This window comes from Austrofundulus limnaeus, unplaced genomic scaffold (genome assembly GCF_001266775.1).
Source record: "Austrofundulus limnaeus strain Quisiro unplaced genomic scaffold, Austrofundulus_limnaeus-1.0 Scaffold136, whole genome shotgun sequence".
In the NCBI taxonomy this organism is placed as follows: Eukaryota; Metazoa; Chordata; class Actinopteri; order Cyprinodontiformes; family Rivulidae; genus Austrofundulus; species Austrofundulus limnaeus.
The window spans coordinates 1,071,882-1,078,071 of NW_013952538.1; positions in this window are offsets into that span (position 1 = coordinate 1,071,882).

The window sequence follows — 6,190 nt, forward strand, 5'->3', positions numbered from 1 at the left end:
AGTTTTTATTTTTTATAATAACAAGCTGGAATGAAAATAAGCAAAAATGAAATAAAAGTAATGACTTTCTGCTTGTCTTTTTAAAAAATGTAAGGAGTAAAAGTAAAAAGTAGGCTGACAAAGAATTACTCAAGTAAAGTACAGATACCCAAAAATTGAACTTAAGTACAATAAAGAAGTACTTAGTTACTTTACAACCCTGGCTAAACCTTTCTTAAATTTAGCAACTGTTACAATATGGAACTTTTAGCTATTGCTCTGCCACTTTTAGCCAAATTTTCTTTAATTTAAGCTCCAGTTTTATGCTACTTCTTTAGCTGGCCTGTTGTTTCTTTTTAACTATCATTCTGATACTTTTACCTTTTAGTTTCTGTTCTGTTACTTTCAGCCTTTACGGTTTTGCAACTTTTAGCATTTAGCATGTTTTTGACACTTTAACCTTTTAGCTGTTCTTCTAATGCCTTTAGCTACTTCTTTATTACTTTTAAAATCTAGTTATCCTTTTACCTTTAGCTTCTAGCTAGCATAGCTTTAGCTACTTTTAGTTGACTTTTTATGACATTTAGCCTGTTTTTATTTTTAGATTTTACTTACGTTTTTGTTTCTTTTAGCTTATTTTGCTTTAGCTGTTTGCTCATTTTAGCTTCCATTTTGTTTAAACTAGTTTTTGGCAAGACATTTTTTCTTCTTCTTTCATCCAGCATTTTATAACTTTTAGCTATTCTTTTGCTCTACTTTCAGCTAGTATTTTTCTACCTTTAGCTAGCACTTTTAGATGAATTTTCTACTTCAGCTTTTAGCAGTTTTGTGTTATTTTTTAGTCATCCGGATGGTTTTTAAATCCAGAGGGATTCCGGAGCTGAACTCTTCATTGATGTAGGTGTTGGTCATGTTGATCCATACAAACCACGGATCAATCATGTCGTTTATGTCATCAGCATCATGTGTCGAATATTTAAGCTTGTTAGTAAACAAAAACTCAAGATGAAAACAGAAAAAAAATCTCTGTTTTTTGATAATTCAGTTTAAATGCTGTCAGCTGAAAGTCAATTGGAAAGGCTAACAGAAGCTAGCTAAACGTACCAAAACAGTAGCAAAATTTTTGCTAAAAGCTAAAAATAGTGAAAGAAGCTGAAGACTAACTAAAGAAGCAAAGCACTAGAAGCTTTAATGAGCAATACCTAGTTAAAAGCTAGAAAAAAGCCAAACACTAGCTAAAAAGTGACCAAGCCTTTGCTAAAAGCAAAAAATAGCTAAATAAGCAGAACACTACAGAAGCTAAACTGACAAACCTTAGATAAAAGATGAAAAATATGTGCCAAAACATGTGGTAAAGCCTTTAGTAAAAGCTAAAAATAGCAAAAGGGTGAGCTAAAAACTAAAAGATGTGATGCAAAATGCTAACTAACAGGTAAGGCTATCTAAAAGCTAACAGTAACAATTATGTGAATTAGCAAAATGGTAGTTAAAAGCAAAAATAAAAATGATCTAAAAGCTAAAGGAAGTAACAAAATATAGCAAGCGAATAAAAAGGTTAAGTAAAAGTAGCAAAATAGTAGCTAGAAGATCAAAGTGACTAAAGAATAGCTAAAAGCTAAATGTAGCAAATGGTTAGTTAAAAGTAGCAAAAGGATAGCTAGAAGCTCCAAGTGGCTAAAGGCTAGTTAAAGGCTAAATGTAGCAAAAGGTTAGTTACAGGTACAATGATAGCTGGAAGCTCAAAATGACTAAAGACTAGCTAAAAGGGAAAAAATGTAGCAAAAGTTTAGTTAAAAGTAGCAAAATAATAGCTAGAAGCTCAAAGTGGCTAAAGGCTGCATGAAAGAAAAATAAAGTAAAGGAATTGTTAAAAGTAGCAAAACAGTAGCTGGGAGCTGTAAGTGTAACTAAATGTAAACTAAATGTAGCAAAGGGATAGTTAAAAGTAGTAAAACAGTAGCCAGAATCTCAAAGTGGCTAAAAGCTAACTAAAGCTAGCTCAGATGAGCCCCCATTCTCTGATTTGTAACTCAGATTTTGTTTTTACACCCAGAGGTTTCTATGGGAACAACAAACGTACTGTACTGACCACGCTGTGTTAGTTTCTCCTGGAGGAAACTGTTCGGCTGTTTTGATGTTTTTTTTTTTAATGGCAGCTGAATGATGCAGCGTGAACCATGAGGTCAGGTCGGTCAGTGAGAAGTTGTGTTATCAGTGCACAGTGGGCTCGAACTCAGCAAACAAAAGTTTTAAACTCTGTCTGGAGCACAAAGACCTGTATTGATGGCAGCACTCAGATGTTTGAGGAACTTTAACTTTTTAAATAAAGCATAAAATAATCTGTTTCAGTCACATCAGTCGAACTGGAGACGTTTAGGAGCGTCTCTGCCGGCACACATTTGCTGGACTTTTCAACACAAACAAACATCCTGACATGTTTTGAAAATGACCCAGTTAAAAACGTCTGAGTGTACTTTAGCTTATTTGCCTTCGGCTGCTGTGATAGTGGTTCGCCTGCGAGTTAAACATGTGAGCTTGTGACCAGACTCAAGTCAAAACAACAATTTATTTTTATCTCTCTTTTAGCCTCATCTTATCAGTCCTGTTTTCAGTTTGTTTGTCTCATTTTCCATTTGCTATCGTCTGCAGCCAGTGAGGGGAAGTTGATAATATTTATGTTTGTCTGTCTGTTAGCAAAATATCTCATGAACCAGTAAATGGATTTTAACGCAACTCTCAGGAAGTAATTACTGGATGTGTGCCTACAGCTGATTGACTTTTGCAGTCTGCCCTGGTCAAGATGGCTGCCACAGCTAATCCATGCGACATAAAAATTATTAGAACTTGGTCAGTTTTGAAGATGTGATGTTAAAATTTGGTGTGGTAGCAGCTGAGATTGTTTCCTAACACATAGTCTGAGAGCTAACAGATAACATTATATTTTTAGGTTTAATTAATCAAATACTTCTCATTTCTCAGCTCAAAATCATTAATGTAAAACTGACTTTGGTGATCATGGGTGATTTGCATTCCTTAAAGAAATGCCAGAACTTTATTGTTATTGTTTCATTTTATTTGCAACGTTTTTGTCCTTAATGCCTTTTGTTCTATTTTTATATTTACAGAACTCAGGTCAGTGAAGCTTTTAAAAGAGCTTCTGACATAAACTTGATTTGAGAGAGAAAAATGTTCTCGCTGGACGTGAAAGTTCTACATGTTGGCAAATGTGCAAAAATATGTATATATCTGTCAGTGTTTACAGTGCTGTGAAATTTTTTTTGTTAGCTTTTTTTCCCACACCTAAATGAGACGAAGATAACCTGAATAAATACCAAAAGCATTTTTTCAAGTCATGATTCATTGCAGAAAAAACAAGTGAAAAAGTAACTGATTCCCCTCGTTAAACCAACAATTAACTGTTTGTGGGAAGCTGAGTTAAATATCCTGAGGACTGATGAGACCAGAGTCTGATACGAGGGTGGTAGTGTGATGATCTGGGGCTGCTGGGCTGCTTCAAGACCTGAAGGACCGGTTATAAAATAAGTAAGTAAGTAAGTAAGTAAGTAAGTAAGTAAATAAATAAATAACTTCAGCCCTAGTCCTTACCAGAAAGTCCTGGAGGAGAGTGTTGTAACTTCAGTTCAGTCTGATGTTAACATTTGTAAACAGAAGGAATCTAGAAAGAAGCAGTTTTTTTTTTAACATTTATATAACTCTTAAGTCCCAAGGGGTTTTCTTGATGTTTTTGCTCAAAATATCATGCCAAAATGTAACTGAGTGTATCTCAGCATTGACAAACTCTACTTAAATAATCTTGGTATCAAAATAAAGCAACACTTGGAAGATTTCACCAGAGAGTCAGTATTAAAACAGCTGCTGTGGTTTTAGACATATTGAGAATGGAACATAATTTTTTTTTACATTTTTTTCCTTTCCATCTGAATAATTTTTTCATTAGACAGTTTACAACCTACAGCGGGTAAAATAAGTATTGAACACGTCACCATTTTTCTCAGTAAATATATTACTAGAGGTGCTAATGACATGAAATTTTCACCAGATGTCGGTAACAACCCAAGTGATCCATACATACAAAGAAATCAAACCATAAATGTCCAGAAATGAAGTTATTTGTAATAATGTGGAATGGCACAGGGAAAAAGTATTGAACACATGAAGAAAGGGAGGTGTAAAAAGGCATGGAAAGACAAGACACCAGCTGAACTCTCTCAGTAATTAGAAAGCAAGCCTGCCCCTTGTCAGTGCAAGTTAATATCAGCTGGTTCAGTCCCAAATGATGGCCAGGTATCACACAAGAACCATCTGATGATGGGTAAAAGTAAAGAGCTCTCTCAAGACCTTCACAACCTTATTGTTGCAAAGCATAATGATGGCATCGGTTACAGAAGAATGTCTAAACTTCTGAAGGTTCCAGTGAGCACTGTTGGGGCCATAATTCAGAAGTGGAAAGAACATTATTTCACCATAAACCGACCACGACCAGGTGCTCCTCACAAGATTTCTGACAGAGGAGTGAAAAGAATTATCAGAAGAGTTGTCCAAGAGCCAAGGACCACTTGTGGAGAGCTTCAGAAAGACCTGGAATTAGCAGGTACGTTTGTTTCAAAGAAAACAATAAGTAATGCACTGAACCACCATGGCCTGTATGCACGCTCACCACGCAAGACTCCACTGCTGAAGAAACAGCATGTTGAAGCTCCTTTAAAGTTTGCTGCACAACATTTAAACAAGCCTGTGTAATACTGGGAGAATATAGTCTGGTCAGATGAGACCAACATTGAACTGTTTGGATGCCAGAATACACATCATGTTTGGAGATCAAATGGCACTGCACATCAGCCCAAAAACACCATACCAACAGTGAAGTTTGGAGGTGGGAACATCATGGTGTGGGGCTGTTTTTCAGCATATGGTACTGGCAAACTTCAAATAATTGAAGGAAGGATGAGTGGAAAAATGTACAGAGACATTCTTGATAAAAATCTGCTTCCATCTACCAGGATGATGAAGATGAAACGTGGCTGGACATTTCAGCAAGACAATGAGCCCAAACACAAAGCCAAGGAAACTCTCAGTTGGTTTCAGAGAAAGAAACTAAAGCTGCTGGAATGGCCCAGCCAATCACCTGACCTGAATCCAACAGAAAATCTATGGAAAGAACTAAAGATCAGAGTTCATAGAAGAGGTCCACGAAACCTTCAAGATTTGAAGACTGTTTGTGTGGAAGAATGGGCCAAAATCACACCTGAGCAATGCATGCCACTAGTTTCTCCATACAGGAGGCGTCTTGAAGCTGTCATTGACAACAAAGGCTGTTGTACAAAGTATTAGATAAATTTCAGTAAGTGTGTTCAATACTTTTTCCCTGTGCCATTCCACATTATTACAAATAACTTCATTTCTGGACATTTATGGTTTGATTTCTTTGTATGTATGGATCACTTGGGTTGTTACCAACATCTGGTGAAAATTTCATGTCATTAGCACCTCTAGTAATATATTTACTGAGAAAAATGGTGACGTGTTCAATACTTATTTTACCCGCTGTATTTAAAACCATAAAGAATCAGGTTAAAACTCTTGAAAACCATAAATCCACTTGTGAACATCACCTGTGCAAAGATTCATGCTGCTAAAATGAACTGGAGCAAAGTTACAGAGGTTTTAGTAAAGAATGAATTTAGTGTTTTGTCATTCTGCACAGGACAGACCATGATGGTACCATTAATAAATGCTACAAAATCTGAAGTTTTTCATTGCAAAAGTTATTTATTTTTTCTTACCTGCCTTAAATGACTTGTTGTTGAATGTTTGTTCTTTTAAAAAGTTATCCAGACATTTATTTGTCACCATATATATTATATAAAAGAATGAGAAATTATATTTGACTTTAGTTGGATCATATTCACTCAAACTCAAGTAAAAATAAACCTTTCAACACACTTTACAACACATTTAGGTATCTACTTTGACTTACATAAAAAAAATCTAAAAATTTTCCTTTACAGATTTGTTGTAATGTATTTACAGATTTGCAATGATGCCATTTTGTACAGTTTGTTTACTTTCTGATTCACTTGCTTGACGTTTGAACTGTGTTTGGTGAATGTAAATATAGTTTCTATATAGTCATGAGCTTTTAGCCAAGATTCTTAGCTTTTTATTGATACCAAACATGTCAAGGTTCAAC